We start from the raw sequence: 23,255 nt of genomic DNA, 5'->3' as shown, positions 1-23,255 counted from the left end.
CATAATTCTTTGGGTAAACTATGCATTTAGTATCTAAACTATTAGTTTGACCCATTTTAGTAACTTTCATTTTTTAAAAACTTAACGTTACATTTTTTATTGTTTAAGTACGAAAGGCATAATTTACCCTAATATTTTTACTCAGATACACAAGGAATGCAAACGAGATAAGAAAGGATGCGGGTGCTAGCGGTGGCAAATTGTAAATCCTAAAAGAATGGTCAAGCCTCTAAAACAACAGTGATTTGTAAGAAATCCTCTCTCGTGGTTGATTTCATTCCATATCAAACTTACAGTTACTAAACTTCAGGAGACAATGAGAGAACACGTCAAATCCAAGTTTCAAACTCATTAACCAAACCAATCGAACACAGAGAATTCATAAAAAACAAATAAATAAACAAATAACAATGGCACAGGCACAACCAGAAGAAAATCCAGGAAAAGAAGCCCAAGAAAACATAGAAACCAAAGATGCAATGGCATTAACAGTAAAGACAAATGCCATTTGTAGCAGCAGTAGTACTAGTGGTGTATCCTTTAAATTCATTGCGTATGCACCTGAGTTCGTGCCGAGATCGCAAACCCAAGTCCCCATCCCGGCCAGTTATTATTATCCTTGTTTCCACTACATTGGTGGCTCTGGTGCTGATGCTGCTGCTGGCTCGTCTGATTGGTTCTTTGTCGATGATCAAGACCGTTCAACTTGTTCGATCTCTAACCCTAACCCCCATTGTTCTTCCAAGAATGTGCCCGCTGATGATCTTCGCATGAAGATCGTCAAACAGGTGGAATACCAGTTAAGTGACATGATCTTCTTGCAAACGAATCATTGTCAAAGCAAATAAACAAAGATCCAGAAGGATATGGTAAGGGAAACTTGTGGTGGTTCTTGTTTTCAATTTAAAACATGGTTTTCACCCTATATGTATTGCCTGTTTTTTTAGTGCCAATATCTTTGATTGCTTCTACAAAGAAGATCAAGTCACTCGTCAATGGCAATCAGTTTCTGGCTCAAGCACTTCGGTCGTCTTCGAAGCTTGTAATTTCTTTTGTTTCATTGGTTTTCTCAGACAGTTCTCAAACAGACAACACCATTGATTTACGTGGATCATGTAATTACTTTTGTTCTTTTTCATGTGCCTCAAAGGTTGTGAGTGCTGATGGTAAGAAGGTTAGACGTAAACACCCTTTCACTGAAAAAGACAGAGAAGAAATGCAGGTAATATATATTGAATGCATAATGATAAAATTAGTTCTCGTATTTGTTCAAATAATCACTCTGATCCTTATTTTTTATGGAGTATTTTAGTCCTTAATATTTCAATTTTTAATAAAAAAACCATTATTTAATGAAACTATAAGTTGACTAATGATCAATACATTTTGGTGACTCGACATTGCCACACATGTGACATGTGCCACATCAACCAATGTGATGTCACATCACTGATTAAGCATATGCTGAAATATCGTGTCCGCAACTTGTATTGGCTATTAGCCAACTAAAGATTTTCATCCAACAGGTGCTATTTTGATAAAAAAAATATTAAAACGTTAGGAGCTAAAATAACTAAAAATAAAAAATAAGGACCAAAGTGATTATTTGAACAAACATTAATCATAATGTTATCATTATGCCTATATTAAAGCGTTGGTTTTTGGGTCTCTTGTTGTACGATGCAACTTAATTATGGTCTCATCTTGTTTTCTTGCAGTCTCGTACCATTGTTATAGAGAATTTGCCTGAAGATCACTCTCATCAGAACCTTGACAAAATTTTCAATGTTGTTGGGAGGTTGTTTTTAATCACTTTTCTATTTCAGGTTTTGAATATGTTATGTTGGGGCACATACTAATGGTATGTTGATACAGTGTTAAGAACATCCGAATATGCCATCCCCTAGAATCCTATTCTTCTAACTCGAAAACCGATTTTTCGAAGCGGAGCAAGGTATGAACTATGGAACCAAACTTGTTTGTGTAATCCTTGAAATTGTTTGACACTTTCCCTTGCTAATTCCTTTTCTGTTTCCATTTTCCTTTAAGCTACATGCATTTGTGGAGTTTGATTCAGCGCAGGGTGCCAAGAAAGATGTAAGTGAACGGATCGATGCTGCTCGAGTTTACTTCAATTCAACATCTGTAATGTCATTTATGCACTGCTTGTTTATATGGAGCAGGTTGAGAAGTTCAATGATGAAAGGAATTGGAGAAAGGGCCTCAGAGTAAGGCTGCTGCTTGGACTCACGGTATGTCTAAATTAGATATTCATAATATTTGTGCCTTTCATGTATGATTCAAGTTTGAAATGAAAAATGCAGCCAAAATCTGTTCTGAAAAGCAGAAAATCAGACGAGGATGATTCGTTAGTGAACGAAAACTCCGACAATACTTCTCAGCCAAGCAACACTGAACTAACTGAGGATACTTCTGCGGTGGATTCAAAGAGAGGGAGGGGTAAAGGGCAAGGAAAGGGCCGCGGGCGAGTTCAAAACCCGAGGCTTGCGTCGTCTCCGGCACCGAACAATGCAGTCCAATGTGAAGGATCCAGCAAACAGATGCGCAAGAGCCCTAGAATGCCAGATGGAACCAAGGGTTTCACCATGGGGCGAGGCAAGCCATTGGCTTCACGGGTCAAGTAATGAATTGACAGTGGCACATTCTTTCCTCTTCTTTTTTGTTCTTCAAATATATTTAACCAACTTTAATTTTTTCAGTGGTTCTGCATTTCATTATTAGTAGTCTTGATTTCCTAGTCTGGCCTATAATATGTTATGAGTAGTTCATGTTCGATGGCTAAGTACTATTGTCGGAACCGTCTTTCGATTGGACTCGGAATTGGGCTTCGACTTGGATAAATGGGTTGGAGTTGCCACCGATCATTTTAAAACGATATTTAGGTAGACCGGACACCATCTTACCTGATCTGCGTTTTACCATAAATGTATCGGGTTCGGGAGCCGGTTACGGTCAACGAAGGATTAGCACCCTTGAACCACCCTTTCGATACCAATTAATTTGTCGATTGTCTTTAATTGCGAAAACTAAAAATTTAAATAGAAATTTAAAACATTCGATTCGAATTTCTTACCTTGATTGGTTGGAATTTTCTAAAAGGATCGAAAATGTTAATCAAGAAATAATGAATAAATGTTAAAGAAGAAAAAACAAAGAAGAAAAAAATAATAAACTAAAAAATAATAATACAATCAAAGAGAGAAAAAAATAAAAATAAATCAAAGATATAAAATGAGATTAAGAAAACAAATAAAAAATACTAATAATACTAATAATAAAGAAAAAATATATATATACAATAATAATGAAAGGGACTGAATTGAAATAAAAACTAAGTATGAGAATCAATTCAAAGTGAATTCAGGGTTAATTTAAATGAAACAACCAAAATGAAATCATTAAAAATTGGGGGGCAAACTGCAATTACCCCCTTTTACACCTAAAACACGCGATCCCATGGCCCGAGTTAGGTCTTGCGCGGGTCGACAGAATCGTCCAGCGGGTCGTATAAAAGAAAAAAAATGGGTCAAACATTTCATTCTTACCCCTTTTCTCAAAATAAGCTCTCAACTCTCTCCCCAAACCTCTCAACCGAGCGATATCCAGCCACTGCTCCGGTGGCCTACCCCGTTGTGTCGTCGCCGCTTCGTTCGCCACCTCCGGCGGTTGAAAAAAATCCGAGCCTACCAAAATGACCCCCTCAACGCTGTGAACCCAAAACCGACCTCTAAACATCCGAACCAAACCCTGTCGAAGCAGATCCAACAAAAACCCCTTCGACTTTTACCTTTTCCGTCGAACCTTTCGCCTTCTCGACGTGCTCCTCTCGGCTCCGACGAAAAATGCTTCATTTTTTGGTTATGTTGTTTTGGTTTAGTGCTTATTGTATGTCTTCTTTTTGGTGTTGTGTTTCATTGTTTGTGATGTTGGCTCGATGGTTCTTAGTTGTTTGATATGGGTTTGTGGCTCTCGATAATGCCTCTGTTTACTTTTTTATGTTCCTCTAATGGTTTTCGTGGGTTCGATGGTTGTGTTTGGTATTGTGTTCTGTCGATCTCTGTTGATGGATCCCCTGGCAGTGTTCGTGGTGGAAATCCCGACCGAAAATCCCGTTGATCGGTGCGTGGCCCTCTCACTGCTGTTGGGCGTGACTTGTTCCCTTCCCATGCGGTGCATATGTGTGTGAAACCCTAATTAGTTTGGGCTGGGTCAAGCCCAAATCCGGTTGGGCAGCCCCTTGAACTGGACCGAAACATTGGACTGTTATTGGACCTGAAAAAAACGTAAAAGAAATTAATAATAATAATAAGAAAATAAATAAATAAATAATAAAAAATAAAAAATATTTTCAAAAATCATATAATATATATTTTCCCAAAAAAAATTTAAAACTATATAATATATATATTTTCAAAAAATGTTTTAAAAATTATATATTATATACTTTCAAAATAATTTTTAAAAACTATATATTATATTTTCAAAATGTTTTTCAAAAACCATATAATATATATATTTTTAAAATGCTTTTCAAAAACTATATAATATATATTTTCAAAACGTTTTTCAAAAACTATATATTATATATATTTTTCAAAATGCTTTTCAAAAACTATATATATACATAAGTTTTCGAAAAATATTTCTAAAATCCATATATTATATAATTTCTAAAATGATTTCAAACTATATATAATATATACTAAAAAAAACGTTTCCAAAAAAAATTCGAAAAATGAAAGACCACCGAAACTGAAAGACCAAGGTATGTTCGCAATACCCTGTAAAATTGGGATAAAACGAGCTATGTGTGATCTTGGTACCTCTATTAATGTAATGACTCTCTATGTTTACAATATTATTACTAATGACCCCTTGAAGGATACAAAAATATCAATTCAACTTGCCGACAGATCTGTCATTTACTTGGAATGACTCTTGGAAAATGTGCTGGTGGAGGTAAACGATTTAATATTTCCCGCTAATTTTTATGTAATTGACATGGAGAATGATCGCACAAGCACTTCTTATGATATTCTATTGGGGCGTCCTTTTCTAAGTATTGCGTACACAAAGATGACGTAAGAAGCGGGACTTTAACCATGGAGTTTGATGGTGAGATCGTTAAATTTGATGTGTATAAGAAAATGAAACACCCAGACAAAGTGGCGAGCATAAATTATGTTGGTATTATTGATCCTTTGGAAAATGAGTTTGTAGAAACTAATTTTTCTTTTGATATATGGAGGGAGTTAGAAGATCAAGATGAGGAAATCAGGAAGTTGAAAAAAATATTTTCAAATTGTGTCGATCTAAAATGATTCTTGTTAAGTCCAATGTTCTGCCTTCTGTTTTGCATGTACCTGAGATAGAACTGAAATAAATACCGAAAAACTTAAAGAGTTCATTTTTAGGAGAAAATGCTACTTCACTGGTTATTTGGATAAGCTGTCAAAGCTAAAAAAGATCCGAAGAATAACCTATGAGAATGTCAAATTCTACAAGGATAAAATAAAAGAATTATACAATCGTAGAATTTCTCATAAGGAAATTCTTAGTTGGAAAAAGCGTATTAAGTAGAAGAAGTATTTCTCTTAAAACTTGTAGTCTGAGTCAGGTCGTCGAGCTAAAGACGTTAAACAAAAGCACTTGATGGGAGGCAACCCATTTCGTTTTATTTTCATTTTCATTTTGCTTTATTTTTAATAAAATTTATTTTATTTTATCAGATGCTTTATTTTATTTTATTTTTTTCTGAACAATTCGAATTCCGATCGAATAGTTCTTACCTTCGCCCGGGCTCATCTTGACATGGTCGTGGCCGTGGTCACCACTAGATTGGGGAGTATTCCTTTTCCCTCTTTTTGTTTTTAAATTCGACATACGTTTTGGGACAAAACGAATTAAGTGAGGGGGGAAGGATAAGCATGTCGTCAAATTTTTCCTTGACTTGTTTGGTTGTTTGAAATTGAGTTATTTAGATATTGATGTGTTAAGATCATTGATTGCTAGTCTTGAACTTCACTTTATACTCTTGCTTCCTTTTGGATTATGATCATGTTTTGATCAAATATAATTTGCATGATTGGTGATTGGTATAGCTGGTGAATTTTTTGTTGAGTATTGATATTTCATGCTTTTGTTGATAGAGATGAACTTGACTCAGTGCATATAAACTTTTCTTGTGAGATTTGAGCCTAACGAGCATACATTTTCTTTCTTTCTCATTGTTTAACTTGTGTGTACCAGACTAATTAGGATTTTCTAGAACTTGTAATCACAATGCATATCGAGACTACAAGTTGAACGTAATGTTTTAATGTGATAGGGGCACCTAGGACAAACCACTTTTCCCAAAAAGCCTATCATTTATGTATCCACTAGTGAACCACATTTGAGCCTATTTCCCTTTCTTTGTTTTATACCTCATAATTAAACCCGAAGCCTTTCTTTTTATTTTCCTCTCTTTTCACACCCTTACCGAGACTTGAGATATTGTATCACTTTTGTTCCACGAAAAAGAAAAAAAATTCATTGTTTCAAAAAAAAAAAAAAAAAAAAGAGCAAATTGTTCACTGTTTCGAATAGGAGAAGAAGAAGAAAAAAAGTAGACCCTTTATTCGAAAAAAGGGAAGGAAAAATTGATCGTTTCAATTGTCTTTCATTTATTCTTTTTTCTTGTTTCATTGTGTTTCATGTTAATTCGTGGATTGTTCTTAATTATTTTGATCTCTTGTTTCGGTATTTTAAACCTTTCTTTTTTCCTTTTCCCTACCCTAACCTAAGCCGCGTTACACCTTGTTTAAAGACCCCTTGATTATTGCATTATGTTCATTTTTCGTAGTGGAGACTTGATTGGATTCCAAGCCTATGGTAATGTTTTGGTTAGTTTCGGTTTGAGCGATTTCATTCACCCCAAACACTTTGAGCAGATATGTGTGAATCTTTGTGAGGTATTGAGTCATGTTTCACTTAAATTGACAATTAATTGGGATATCTTACTCACTTTAAATTTACTTAGTTGTGTCTTTGTTTGATTGTAACTTGAAATTCGAAATTGTCATGGACTTATCTCAATTGGAAGTTTGAGGAATAAATTGAAATTTATGATGGCAACTTATGATTTTGATATGTTAATTGAGGAATGCTTGAGGACAAGTATTGAATAAGTGAGGGGAATTTGATAAGTGTATAATTTAGTTAATATTTTGCTTTTAAATTACTCTTCAATCATTGATTTTTGTGGATTAGTTATTTTTGATTCATTTTCTGTGCAAAACGTCAGATTTGGAAATTGAACTTAAAGGATAGAATTATGCAGTTTTTTTATTTTCAGAATCACGGCTGGAGACATAGACACGATTCAAGGCATGACACGGTTTGACGTGACAATTTCTAGAAAGTTCAGTCAGCGCTTCTAGAAGAACGAATAGATCAACCTCATGTTTCTGTAATTCAGATTTGAATTAAACTCATATTTTAGGATATTATTTTAATTTTATCTTTAGGAATTTTAGTTTAAGTAGTTTTAAGTGTTTTAATTAGGATTTAAGATATTATTTTAAGAATTATCTTTAGCTTGTTTTTAAGAATTTGAAGCTATAAATACCCTCTCAGAGAAAGCCTAGAAACATATCTCTCTCATCTGAGAATTAAATCTTCTTTTTCTCTTTAGCTTTCTCTCTATTTTTCGCACACTTCTTTATTTTCTTTTAAATTTCGTTTTCAACAATTATTCTAAGTATGAATTTGGTCATGCTTAGCTATTTTCTTTTAAGCCAAAGGCTAAAGCGAAGACTCAATTCCAAACATGAGAATTATGAGGTACTTAAATCTCTTCGGATTTCTCTCTCTGTTTTCTGAGCTTACTTCTCAAATCAAAACAATTCCGACATTGGTCTGGATGTTGTTATGGTTAACGTTTGAGGAATGATTGACTTATTTAAGCACATTCGACTTCCTGAGAACATAGCAAAATTGTTTGCTAAGAGGAAACTGAGATCAGAATCAGTTATTGTTGAAACGACATAATCCGAGTTGGCAGCGAAGAATTATCCTTGTAAGCCGATGAATCTTGAAGTAAAAATTTATTTCGATGATCCGAGGAATTTGAGGCAAAGCTGAAGTTGAGGCTGGTTTCACTTTAAGTTTCTTTTTATCTCAATCTCTTTAAATTATTTATTTAGTTATTTTATTTTATTTTATTCTTATCTTTTATCTTAAAACAACTTTTAAAAAATCATTTTTATATTTACTACTATCATATATTATTTTCACCTTTTATTTATTATTACTTATTATTTTTTAAATTTTAATTATTTATTTTATTTTATTTCAACTTCATATGAAATTTTATCCTCCTCTAAATCAAAGATTTTCTAAATCGTAAAAATCATAGTCCTTGTGATCAATTCTGCTTTTTATATACCTTTTCTTTTTATATTAAGAAGTCAAATTATTTTGATAGCAAAACACGATTATCAAAACTTCACCGGAAAATGTTCCACGCTTTCTTGCACCACCCAAAGTTCAAACAATCACTTTCAAAGGTTCTCCATCAACGTATCGAGGGAGGGCTCGTTAAGGTGCTCAAATATGTTCCTCGACGAGAGATGGTGATGAACTTGCAGGATGTTTTCATAAGGCATGAGTTTGATATCGGTTGTATAATGGCCATCAGATTCAACCCATGCGTACTCTCCGTTGAATTCCCCTAGAATCGGTTCCATAAAGTCATGAGTGATACTCTTGAAGTAGCTTTTTATAGATATGTTATGCTAGATAGTCTCCGAAAGCTGCAAAGTTGGCTTCAGATTGGAAAAGAGAAGAAACGAATTGAAGCTTAGAAGGATTTCGATGATCTTTTAACACATTATATATCGATCCAACCCTGCAAATCCAAGAAAAATGAAGACGATTTCAATTTCTTGAAGTGTTACCTTACGGGACATGAAATCACAGGCCCGACACCAAAGGATAGTCTTATAAGAGACAATATCTTACACTTTTTGTTTGCTAGTGATGATACTTACAGCTTAACTCTTACTTGGTTCTTTTATCTCATCTCCAAGACACCCTCGGTTGAAATCAAGATCAGGGACGAAATAAAGCAACACTTATCGATGAAGCAAGTCGAGGGTTTGGAAATTTCGTCCAACTTCGATGAGTTAACTCAGCTAACCTATCTTCAGGCAGCATTTAACAGAACCTTAAGGCTAATCCCATATATTCCATTCGAGTTCTGTCACAATGGAAGTTGAATTAGGGTTGGAACAGAGAGACTTGGGGGTGAATCAGAAGCAATTGGGGATTGGGAGTAAATTGGGGGAAGGATATGAGGTTGTGTCTATTGCTGGAAGGGCTGGAGCGTGTGGAGAGGAGGAATCCAATTGGGCCAGATCCAAGAGAAACCAACATCACCTAATGGAGTCATAGTGGGCCTGGAAGATAATTAGCTCCGAGCTGTACAACCCACCTGAAAGAACTTGCATGAGTCAGCAATCTAACCGTTACATTTGTTAGATTTGCAGTACATATTACAGCTGAGAGGTACTGTCAAAACGATTTTTTTCTCTGAGATATTAAAAATCACATTAATTTTTAATTATTTCTTTTGGTTAATTGATTAATTTTAATTAAAAAGTAATGTGATTTAAAAAATCTTTAGTTTCAAAAAATTTGGGATTCCTTTTAAAAAATAAATTGTATGGTTTGAGGAGTCGCCTCCAATATTTGATTAGGGTGTGATTGGTACCCAAAAAACATTTTGTCATTTTAAATAAAAATTACTTTTAATTAAAAAGACAAGTTAAGGTATGCGTTACCAAAAATCGAGTTTGTGAGTCGGTTACGCGTGGGGAATGATTAGCACCCCAAAAGCGCCCTAAATCAGTACCTAATCAATTAATTAATGTCTTTGCAATGAAATTTACAAGTTCAAATTTAATTAAGTTCATGATCCCATAAAACAACAAAAAATGAATTTTAAAATGAAATATAATAATATTTAATTCCTATCGAGAAGAAATAAATCCTCATAACTTGAGGTAATCAATTCTTACTCGAAAAAAGAAATATTATAATTTCATTATAATATTCAAATGCACCAAAAATAGATTAAATTAAAATTACCAAGCCTTTTTAGAAAGATAAAGAATATTCGATTATTTAAAAACATCGAGATCAGATCTTAGATAAGTTCTAACAATATTTTCTCGAAAAATTTAAATAGTTGAATATTTCTTTTTCTTTTGTTCCAAATTTTAAGTGAATAATCAATTTTTAGGTGACACTGATGGGATAAACTTTTAATTTAAAACCGTCAAAAGTATATCTCTAATAAGTTAAGACAATCCACTCAAAACAATTTTAAATTAAAAGGGTATTACTCTTAATCCAATTATGTAATGATGTTGAGTTATGCACATGAGTATAACATGCAAAATACAACACTATATTAATTAATAAAATGATTCAAAAATGTCAAAGCAAATAAATATATAAAAAAAATATTAAAAAAGTAAAAAACAATAAACTTTAAGGTTCAATAAAAAAATATTATAATAATGTAACCAAAATTAATGTTCATGATGTTAACTTGTTAAAATAAATAAAACAGGATTTATATTCATTAATATATATATATATATATATATATATGTGTGTGAGACAAAATAATAATAAATTTGTTTAATATAAATATAATTTACTAAAACCTATATGAACCCATTTAATTAATTACTAAACTTTGTAAGAACACTTTTACACCTATATTATCCTAAATAAAAAAATAAAAAGAAACATAAGGGCTGAAAATAAATGGGCAGACAACTTGAAAGTTAAAATCATAGATTAAACACAAATCAGGTTATAAACCAACACATTCCAAGTACCGAAATTGAAATAAACCCCTAAACATATATAGGACTAAAAAAAACATGAAAAAATATAAAGGTCAACTGTTTAAAACAGCAAAAATTAAATACACTAATACTTGGGACTGAAATTAAACGCGTATAAACTAAAGAAACAAAATTAAATAAATGAGAACCTCGATTTATGGACTAAAATGAATTACACATAAAACCTAAGTGGTTCATAAATGAATAAGCCAAACGCAAAATGGTTGTCCTAACCTGCTCAAACGACGTCGTTCTAATGAGTATATATATATATATTATTTAGGGTGACAAAATACCCTAATTCTCATTTGTCTTCCCCAGCCGTTTTTTCATTTTCTCAACCCTCATTTTATCAATTCTTTCTCTCAACTCAAACAACCACCATGGTTGTCGTTACTCTCTTCTATACTCATCCCTCCCTTATCTCAACCGAGAATCACAAAAACCTTAGGCTCACACCGGCCACCGTAAATCGGTGGCCACCCTTACTCCGGTCACCACCTAACATGAATAAACAAAACCTAAACTAATAACCTAACTCTCGGCTTTCTCCTCATAATCCAAAAACAACCCACTAACTACTTGTTGGGATTTGTAGAAGCTCGAATCGACAACAGAAGGGGTTCAAGAGGGTTTGGGTCGATTTTTGTGTTTAGGGAGTAAGGAGATTGAAAGATAGAAAATCGCACAGCGATTTATAGTGGTTCGACTTCTCAACCAAGTCTACATCCACTACCTTAGCTCTTCACCAAGGATTTTCCAACAAATTCACTAATTTGTTCTTTCTTTTTACAGGAAAAGAGATAACCTTTACAACTCCCTAGTTTTTCACGGGCTAAACTAGAACCTTATCCCTAGCTTTTAGCAGGCTCAGCTAGAACCAAAACCCCTTTACAATTAAAGGAAATGTAAACAAGAAAACCTCTCTAAGGTAGGTGTTTACAAGAATTAAGCTCACAATAACAAAAATATTTACAAGAGAAAGATAAACTAAGAATGAAAAACTACTTCTCTTTGTTTGATTGCTTGGATAGGTGTTCTCTTACTTATTCAAGTTATTAGCTTGTATTTATAGCTTGAAATGAGTTTGAAGTCGTATCTAGCTATTGGGGATGTTTTGGAGCCGTTTGAGGATGATTTTTCTGCAAAAATAGGTTATCCAGAACAGGGTATCAGAACCCCTCTATGGGGTATCGGTACTACATTTGTTAAATTCAAATTTAACTAGCGTTGGAGCCTTGTAGTATCGATACTGCCTAAGGGGTATCGGTACTACTTTGCACTATGGTATTGATACCCTTGCATGGTATCGATACCCTTGCATGGTATCGATACCCTTTTTTCATTCGATATTTGAGCCTTTATAGGGGTATTGATACCCATTCATAGGGGTATCGGTACCCATTCATGGGGGAATTGATACCCATTCATAGCAGTATCGGTACCTCTTAATATTTTTGCTCAAATCCGAATTTAATGGACTTTGAATTATTTTTGAAACCTTTTGAAAACTTTGAATAAATTCAATTCAAGTCCAAAAACATTTTGCCTTAATTTGTTATATCAAAACATAGTTCTACACTACTTCTATTTCTGGCGACTTGAGACTACAATGACTCTTGACTACACTCTAACACTTAGATCGGGCCTTAAATCTAATATTCAAGGGCTAAAACACCATACGACACTCAACTCTCCAATTTTCCTTTTCCTACAAGACTCCGACGACGCTCTAGATGCCCCTAAGACTGACGATGACTCAACAAATTAAGGGAAATATTTTTTACTCTCTCTCACTGCTATTCTTGAAAATAAAAAAATGCTTGAAAAACGATATAGATAAAAGAACTCCTTTTACTTACATCGATGCTTGGAACTCCCCAACTTCCAGTGAAGACCCGAAACATAACCCAGGTAAACGAATCTCTTTTTTCCTTTTGTTTTGAATGGTTTTCTTTTGCTTGTTATTTCGAAAGAAAGTAAAACAACTTTCTTAATTTGCATGATAATTGTGTATCTTTTTTGTTGTTTCGAATGGAAATAAAATATACTTTGTAATATTCTATGTAGTACTTCTCTTGAATCGAAAAAATGGAGAGAAGAAGAAAAAACTCCCCTGTTTACATTATTTTTCTCTCAAATATGACAGATGAAAAAAAACCCCACCATTACATTCCCTTTTGAGTTTTATAACCCTCCAATTACAGCCAAAAATTAAGAAAAATCTCTAATTTCTTTTATGTTTTTGCATGTCACATTTTATGGGTCACTTTTCCTTGCATGATGACGAGGCCAAAGAATCTCTGGTCATTGGAGTTGCTAGAGATATTTCTTGTGGGGACCTTGGAGAGAACAAGCAAGTGAAGATTAGTAGTTGTAAGCTTGCTGGCGTGGAATTGGTGATGAAGCTCAGTTGGTACTACTGGCGTGTCTCACACAGTCGACGGAGGAACGTTGCTGGAGTAGAGGTGACTAGGGTTTCCCTAAACCCTCAGCTTGTGGGCTGCAGATATGCCTTAACCAATTTGGGTTAGGGAAAAATAGGTATGGTCTGGGGTTTGGACCCAAATTGGATATTTGTAATAGCCTACAAAATAATAAATTAAATTAATATTTAATAATTATAATAATAAAAAATCTCGGACAAAACGAGTGTCTACAAGTACATGTGCATATATAAATTGTACCAAATCCAATTCTGGATCATATCTTATGAATGAAATAAGTATTTCTTTTACCTTAAATTCTTTCTTTCCTAAAATATCTATCCCCCTCTAATCCATTGACTCCTAAAACGTGACAATTGGTAATCAAAGCCTGGGTCTGGGCCACTTAAAAACTGGAAACGTAGAAGAAAAATCAAGCGATGACAGAAGATGCAACATTGGATGCCATTCAAAAAATGTTAAGGAGCTACAGAATCAAATTGTAGACCCAAAAGATAACTCCCAAGTTCCAAAATGGTGGGAATAGAATGAGAAAAGGTTGGAGAACTTGGAATTTGAGTTTTCAGAGCAGAGAGGATACTTGAATAGCAACCTAAAAATCCTGAGGAGCAAGGAGGGGAAGAAACTTCTGAAGAAAAAAAGTTTTGATCGTGAAAAGAAGAAGGACAACCAGGTAAATGAACCCAATACCTCTAACTCAATAGGTAAGAAACTGATACAGGTTACTATAATAGGAGAAAAAAAGAGGTATTCTTACTAACCTAATGAACCAGGTATCTTAGCATCTAAACCAGTGGCATTCCAAGGTTCTACACCTTTTACTCAAAGTTGCAATTAGATAACAATGTGGGCAGTTCTAGTGAGATTAAAATGGAAAGTGAAGAAAATACAATAGAAATTCATCTAAGGTTCCTTTTGGAAGCACAAGTTCTGTCTTACCCTGACCAAAGGTGGAGCTATAGATGTTTGATGGTAGAAATCCTAGAGGATGGATTAGCAAGTACCAAATGTACTTAAATTTGTTTGGAATCCAGAAGAACAGAAAATGGAGGTAACTACCATGTATTTAGTGGGAAGGGCCGAGACCTGGTTTGATGGCTACATTATGCAAACATATAGAGTAACATGGCATGAATTTGAGGCAAATTCGTGTCATAGGTTCTGTGATAGAAACTATTCAAACTTATTGAGGAGTTCAACAAGTTAATGAAGAATGGAAGTGTGGAGGAGTACCATGAGAAATTTGAAGAGCTGAGGCCTTATTTTTATAACAGAATATGTATTTGGGGGAAGACTACTTTGTCTCTAGTTTCATTAATGGCCTCAAGGAAGATTTAAAGCACAAATTTAAGGTGTTGGAACCCATAAATCTATCTGAAGCATACAGCAAGCTAAACTATATGAATTGGAAAATGAGATTGAGAGTAAAAAGTATAAATCTCCTAACAGATTTTTTTACATACCTCAGACTAACCAAAAAAAAATTTGAATACTAGTCTTATGATTAAAACAAGTCATCCAAACAACAATGCTAAGCAGAGCCTGGTAGAGTATAGAGAACCCATAATTTGTGCTTTAAATGCAGGAGAAGTTTACCCCTGGACATCAATATAAGGTCAGACAGTTGAATTGCATGGAGGAAGAGAAAGAATCTATTGAAAAATAAATGCAAGAAGAGGAACCTGGGGAAACTGAAGACTTAGAAAAAAAAGCTATAGAAATCTCCATTAATACCGTTACAGGAAACGTATGGCACACTACCTTAAGGATACAAGGATTCATCAGAGGGAAGCCATTGAATATACTGATAGAAAGCGTAAGTACTCATAGTTTGGTAACTCCTAAGTGGGCTAAGGAGGGAGTGGAGTTAGTACACACTCAACTATTAGTAATCATAGTAGCTAATGGAGAGAAGTTGTACAGTACTGCTAGTAGTAACAAGATGAGTTGGAAGATACAGGGTTATAGGTTCTAGCATAATTTTAGAGTCTTGTCCCTAAGAGGCAGTGACATGGTACTTGGGGTGGATTGGATGGAGGAATTCAATCCCATTATGAAGGACTTCAAAGCTAGGACTATCGGTTTTTAAGAATGATAGGAAGACTGTTATTATTAGAGGGACTCAAAAACTACCCTTAATCAGAACCATCACAGGAGAAAAGTTTCAGAAGTTAGTAGAGAAAGATAATAAATTAAGTAGGGAAATTTACTGGTTAAGTGTTGAAGTGTTGAAAGTACAATTCCTAAACAACTTCAACCCATACTAGAAGAGTTTCAGGGAGTTTTTGAAGAGCCTAAGGTAATGCCTCCCAAAAGGAAGCACGATCATGCTATTGTGCTAAAACATGAGGCACAACCTGTGAATCTTAGACCATACAGGTTTGCACATCATCATAAGACTGAAGTAGAAAAGAAATTGCTGAGATTATGTCATCTTCTATCATTCAAGTGAGCAAAAGCCCTTTTTCTTCCCCATGTTTACTCATCAAGAATAAGGACGGGACTTAAGATTCTGTGTAGACTACAGACAGCCTAATTCTACCACAATTAAGAATAAATTTCCTATTCCCATAGTAGAGGACTTACTTAATGAACTGAATAGGGTTGTATTCTTTTCAAAAATTGATCTAAGATCCGGATACTGGAAAATCAGGATTAAGGAGGAAGACATTCACAATATGCTTTTAGGACTCACCAAGGACATTACGAATTTAAGGTAATGCCCTTTGGCTTACTAATGCTCCAGCTACTTTTCAAGCATTGATGAATGATTTATTTGGTGTATATTTAAGGAAGTTTGTTCTTGTGTTCTTTGATGACATTTTGGTTTACAGTTCTAGCTTGGCAGAATATAAACATCATTTAAGGATTGTTTTGAATATTCTGTTAAAGAATAAATTATATACCAAAAGAAGTAAATACTTCTTTGGAAAACAACAAGTAGATTATTTGGGGCATTTTATTTCAACACAATAAGTGGCAATGACCCTACTAAAATTAAGGTCATGCACCAGTGGAATTTCCTTAAAATTTGAAATCCTTAAGGGGTTTCTTGGGTTTAACAGGATACTACAGGAAATTTATCAAGGGTTATGGAGAATTGAGCAAACCCTTGGTAAATATGCTCAAAAAGGAAGGATTTCATTGGTCCGGGAAGCCATGGAAACTTTTGAGGAATTGAAAAATGTCATGTGCAAGGCTTTAGTTTTGGCTTTACCAAATTTTGAGCATAATTTTTTTGGAAACAGATGCTGGTTCTAAAGGCATTGGGGTAGTTCTCTCTCAAGCATGAAGACTTATTTCCTATCTCAGCAAGGCTCTTGGCCCAAAACATTCAGATCTTTCAATCTATGAGAATGATTATTTGGCCATTTTAATGGCAGTATCTAACTGGCGACACTATTTAGAGAATGGTTCTTTTGTAATCAAGACAATCATGAACCTTTAAAACACCTCTTTGAGCAGAAGTTAACTGCAGTTATCCAAACGAATGGACTTTCTACGTTACTGGGGCTTGATTATATCATTCAATACAGGAAGAGAAAGACTAATAAAGTGGTTGATGCACTCTCTAGACGGTAAGGGAATTCTGGAGAATTTCTACAACTGGGAGTGACAATTATAACTCCTACTTGGATACATGACATTGAGAAAAGTTATGTGGATGATGCCATTGCACAGTAGAAAGTTCCTATTCTGATTCTTCAACCAGATAAGATAGAAATTGGAAATTGGTTAAAGGGGTTTTGTATTTCAAAAATAAAGCCTATGTTGGCAGTAAGGGAGACGTTAGAGAGAAAATTATCCTGGCTCTACATAACTCACTAAAGTGAGGTCGTTATGGTATTTAAGTTGCCTATCAAAGAATCAAGTCTTATTTTTTCTGTCCCAAAATAAAGACTACGATTCAACTGCATGTGCAGCAATGTGAATTATTTCAGAGGAATAAAGTTGAACATGTTGCTAAACCAGGGTTGTTATACCTATTCTAGTTCCAAACAATGCTTGGGAAGTCATCACAATAGACTTCATTGAAGGCTTGCCACTTTCCATGAAATACAATTGTATTCTGGTGGTGATTGATAAATTTACTAAATGTGGTCATTTTATGCCATTGTCCCACCCCTACACAGTGGTGGAAATTGTCAGGGTCTACTTAGACTAAGTTTACAAACTACATGGTCCTCCTACGGTCGCTATTTCGGATAGAGATAAGTCTTTTACTAGTCTCTTTTAGCATGAATTACTGAAGCAACTGAGAATTACTACTTTTTTTAGCACTGCCTATCATCCAGAAACGGATGGGTAAACTGAAAGGCTCAACCAATGCTTGGAACATTATCTTAGATGTACGTGTTTTTAAAGCCAACCTAATGGTCGAAGTGGCTAGCCCAAGCCGAGTGGTGGTATAACACTAATTACCACATTGCTTTGGAAATGACTTTATCTGACGCACTATATGGCTACAAGTCTCCTAATTTATCTTGGTCAAGAGAATCCAGAGTCGGGGCAGTTCAAGACATTATGCAGCAACGGGATCAGCTAAATACATTACTACGCGAACAATTACTTAAAGCTAGTAATCACATGAAATATATATTCGACAAACATCACATAGACAGAGAGTTTTAAGTGGAGGATGAGGTCTACCAGAAGCTCCAGCCCTACAGACAAACATTCATTGCTTTAAGAAAAAACTTGAAGCTCGCTGCTAGGTACTTTGGCCCCTACAAGATAGAATTGGTCAGATTGGGTACAAGTTACAGCTTCTAACATATTCAAAATTGCATAATGTATTCCACATTAGTTTACTCAAAAGAAGGTTGGAAAATGGGGAGTGACCTAGATCGATCCCCCAAATGTCACAGCTGATGACCAATTGAAGGTTTATCCAGACATAGTTTTGAATAAACGAATGATCAAACGCCAGAACCAGGCGGTCACTCAGTTACTTATTCAGTGGACTAACATGGGGCCTGCCGACACAACTTGGGAGATTACACCATGCTGAAGACACAATTCCCTGATTTCGATCCTTGGGGTTAAGGATCATCTGGTGGAGGCGATATTGTCACGATGAAAGTTGAAATAGGGTTAGAACAAAGAGAATTGGGGGTGAATCAGAAGCAATTGAGGATTGGGAGTAAATTGGAGATTTGGAACGGATAAGGATCTAAAGATGTGTCTACTGCTGTGGGCCTGGAAGATAATGGGCTCCGAGCTGTACAACCAACTGGAAGGAACCTGCACGAGTCAGCAATCTAACCGTTAGATTTGTTAGATTTTCAATATATATTACAGTTGTGAGGGTACATGTGCATATATAAATTATACCAAATCCAATTCTGGATCATCTCTTATGAATGAAATGAGTATTTCCTTTTACCTTAAATTCTTTCTTTCCTGAAATCTCTGTCACCTCTAATCCATTCACCCCTAAAACGTGACACGTTCAGAACGTGTACGAAGCCGATGCAATGAGAAGGATGGGAAGTTTATGGGGAGAATATTGCTGTGAATTCAAGCCGGAAAGGTGGATCAATAAATAAGGGAAGATTAAACGAGAGTCGCCAAGTAAATTTTTCGCGTTCCTGGCGGGACCTTGGATTTGTCCAGGGAAAGAGTTGTCGTTTCTCTTGATGAAGTCTACCGCAACTGCTATTATTCATAACTACAATGTTCATGTGATTGAAGGCCAGAAAATTGGTTCTAAGAACAGTGCGTTTTATCGGATGAAGAATGGGTTAATTGTTAGGGTTAAGAACAGATGGAGTTGAGAAATTTGCAGGGTTCCCCTGGTAGGCTGGTATTACATTTTAAGAAGTTACCATATCATATATATATATAATTAATACAGAAGAAGAATACAAATATTGTTAGTAGTGATTTCGTGCCTCTTGTCTGTTCCATGCATGAGATCAGAAAAGTGTCAGTTTGCATGTATCTATGTGATCTTACGTGTGATGGATTGTTGTTCGTTTCTTCAACGGTGGTATGAAAATATATAAAATTGTAGTTATGATACCCAATTCTTCTTTTTTAATGTTTGTATTCATACTTGATATATATGGATAAAATTTTATGACGTAACTTTCAAAACATAAAAAGTAAACCTATTAAGAGATTTAAAGGTTAGAAAAAGGTAAAGCATACAATGCCACTGAACGAAGGGTTTGGCAGGGTTTGAACCCGTGAATTACAAGAATGGCATTCGTTTCCGTAGTAAATGAATTATTGTTATTTTTGAGGATCGAATTTAAGAACTATAGATGTTAGAGTGTGAGTGTTTAATGTCGAAAGGTTGAGAGTTATATTTAAACAAATAGTGCATTGTACTTATCCTAGATTAATAAAGAAAAAACTAAAAAAGTGTTAATATTTTTGAGTTTTTGTATTTAAATAACTATATAAATAGAATGTCTGTTGTTGTCAAAAATTAAAACATATTTTAAATATATATTATCATTATAATCCTTTCAGATTATTAAAAAACTTTAAAAAAAAATCGTTTATCCTTTTTCTTTGTTTGTAATAAAGATACATACAAAATCATAAAAATACTCAATTACCCAATATTAAGATATCACATGGCCACAAGCTCGCCAAATGATTCGAGACATTTATTAATCCGCAACGAAATATTTAGACCAGGTTTAACAGACATGATCCACACTTGCACAAGACTCATAAAAAAATCACACGGACATCCATAAAAGTCATGGTCGCGATGGCTACTGCAGAACATGAGCAACATCATAACATCATGACCATATCAAACTTTCATATTTTTGGTTAATAAGTGATGACATCAGTTTGATCGTCGTCAGTATATTTTATTTTCCTTCTTATATCACATTTTTAAATTTTTATTTTTAATAACGTTATATTTATGGTACGTTTTCTTCTGTCATTATAACACGCTTTTGATCAATTAGTCATTCTTTTTTTATCATTTTTTCAAGATTAAATTTGACAACGTCACGACTTATCAATATGAAATTTATTATCATGTTGATCTTCCCTACTTTGTATCATCGGATTTGATTTGAATACGTGATTTGTGTTCGTATATAGTTTTCTCACGTTGTTTAATTCTGATTTGTGATCTTTTAGTATTCTTTCAATAGCTTGCTCATTTTATGGCTCATTTACCAATGTAGTTAGATTTATTTGTATATATCTTTTCTTCGAGTTTTTTTGGTTAGGTTTCTAACTTTTTTCTTATATGATCATTGTGTGATCTTAAGTGGTTAGTTTTGCTAAGCTTATTGAGAGGTGTTCAGCTTTGGACATGGAGATATGGGGTATTCTTGAGGGCTTATTATTGACCTGGGATCTAGGAATCCGATCTGTTGTCGTGGAATCAGATAACAAACAGGTTGTTCAGAATTTTAATGATTTGAGGGAGTGTAATCGTTCCTCGCTACACCACCACATTGCTGCGCTGCTCAAGAGGGAATGCCAAGTTCGATTGGTTCATGTCCCGATAGAATGTAATAAGGTAGCTGATGGAAAGACTCATTTGGCCTGGAAGCTCTCGTTGGGGTCTCATCTTTTTCACAACCCACCTCCATTGATCTATTCTGTCTTTTTGTAAGACAATTGCCACGACAGTACTGTTTAGTTTCTTGGCTTTCTTTCCATCACTAAAAAAAAAACTCTCAACCTTTGATAATGATCTATCAATCATTATTAGGGATGAACATGTGACCCGAACCCGACGGGTTCTGATCCGACCCGATCGGGTCGGATTTTTCTTTAAATAAATCGGGTTCGGGTTTAAGGTAAAAAAATCGACCCGAAAAAATATACAATTTTACCATACATATTTAGGGATAATTACAACAATACCCTCTTATATAATTTTTTTCAATTAAGTCACTATTTTTATTCAATAAAAATATTTTTTTATTATTTCGAGTCAGGTCGGGTCGGGTTTCTATGTCATATATTCAGGTCGGGTCAGGTCAGATGAAACCTTGTTTTTATCGATCGAATCTCGGGTGGAGGCTCTCTTGTTCTCGGGTCGGGTTGGATGAAATCCAATGGCGGAACATAGTTGGGACATGTGGGGTCCATGCTCCCATTTTTAAATTTTCAATTTTAAACCCTTAAAATTTTAGAAAATTAATTTGGCCCCCATAAAATTATTAGAAATTCATATTAAGCTTTAAAATTTTAAAATGATCTTAATTAAACTCCTTCCATAATTTTAAAAAATTAGTTAAGCCTCTTAAACTTTTAAAAATTTTAGTTAAACCACAATTTTTGAAAAATGTAAATTGGCCTATTCAAAATTTTTAAAATTTTTAATTTAACCTTTACTTTTTTTTAAGTTTTAAGTTGGTTTCTTCAAACTCTATCACTAAGTTACTCCAATGCATCAAAAGAACAACGGAAGAAGCTGATTCCTAATTGTCCGTCATCGTTTCATCGTGTAAGTGTTGTAAAAAGAAGACGCACAATCTAACCTTATAGAAAATGAAGAGAAAGTTGAAAAACATTCTTGATATTAACAAATACGGAATCTTGGTCTCCTCCGGCTGACGATGCTTTTAAGTTGGTGGGTCCAGGTAGTTGTGAAGTTCAGGCTGTATTAAAGTCTTTTCAAAACCTCATGGAGATACGTGTTGTACATTTATTTTGCCGATAAAAACTGTGAGGTTATCCTCCCATTGCCGACACCACCCCCAATTTCAATCTCCCAAACTAGACTGACAAAATGGGTTTCAGATTTTCTCAAGCACTTGTGCTACTGCTGGCAGCTTCCTTGGTGAAAGTAGGCTTGGCTAACTTGACTCTGGGTTCCCCTCGTAATCCCCCAATGTTCATAGTTGGGGGATCACAGCATTGGAAATTTGGGGTCAACTTCACCGATTGGTCACTCAAAACTGCTCCCTTCTACTTCAATGATACTCTAGGTAAAACAAAAAAAATCTTCTTACAATGTTCTTGTTTATGCTGACATGATGATGATTGCCTATTTTGGCAGTGTTCAAATACGATCCGCCGAGCAACACTACGTTCCCTCACAGTGTGTCCCTGCTACCCAACTCAAGAGCTTCCTGAACTGCGACTTGAAGAAAGCTAAGATGATTGCCAACCAAACTCAAGGAGCTGGAAATGGGTTCCACTTCGTTTTGAGGATGAAGAAGAAGCCCTACTATTTTGTTTGTGCTGAACGTGATGGCTTTCACTGCAACGTAGGCCTTATGAAGTTCTCTGTGGCTCCGCTCCACCGTCATCAGCGGCGGTACTGATGGATCATCACCAGAACCTAAGAATCCAGGGAAGATGCAGTGGCTAATATGTTCCGTACCATTTTGATTCACAATAAAATTAAAGGTGTGGCTGGGTTTAGCACACTTGGTTGCCCCTTTCATGTTTCTTCTATCTAGTATGTTGTTGTAGCTCTTTATCTGATAGCTTTCTTTCCAAAGAAATATATATTTTAGGATTTTGCTAAATGGCAATGTTTTTAAAATCGGACTCGGATTCAATCGTAGTTGAATCGGATTTTATATAAAATAATATTTTTTTAATTTTACATAATATTCAAATTAATATTAATATATATGTAACACTTTTTTTAAGTTTACAATATTAAAAGGTATAAAAATATCACAAGTCATAACATATATAAATTAAAAACAATAAAATCAAGTGAAACAAAATGATTCAAATCAACTACAACATAAATTTAAGGTAAAACATATTAAATAATAAATATAATTATATAACTATAATCAAAAAAATAAAATTGGGGCTTAAAAAAATCATAACAAATGATGTCATTTGGTTTAATTTTTTAAAAAACAATTCACATGGCTAAGAAATATAGAAGAGCATCCCAAAAGTTTAAAGAGTAAAAATATGAGAACAAAAC

General features: G+C 34.5%; 2 pseudogenes; both read left to right on the top strand.

Annotated features, from left to right (window-relative positions):
• Window positions 1–400: 400 nt before the first annotated feature.
• On the top strand, window positions 401–2,659 carry LOC120186873 (annotated as a pseudogene).
• A 19,352-nt stretch (window positions 2,660–22,011) lies between these two features.
• LOC120186836 lies at window positions 22,012–22,802 on the top strand (annotated as a pseudogene).
• Window positions 22,803–23,255: the final 453 nt, after the last annotated feature.

Source organism: Hibiscus syriacus, unplaced genomic scaffold, assembly GCF_006381635.1.
Source record: "Hibiscus syriacus cultivar Baekdansim isolate YM2019G1 unplaced genomic scaffold, ASM638163v2 tig00004035_pilon, whole genome shotgun sequence".
NCBI classification, from domain to species: domain Eukaryota; kingdom Viridiplantae; phylum Streptophyta; class Magnoliopsida; order Malvales; family Malvaceae; genus Hibiscus; species Hibiscus syriacus.
The sequence above is the reverse complement of the archived record's forward strand: the minus strand, read 5'-3'. Positions and strand labels throughout refer to the sequence as shown.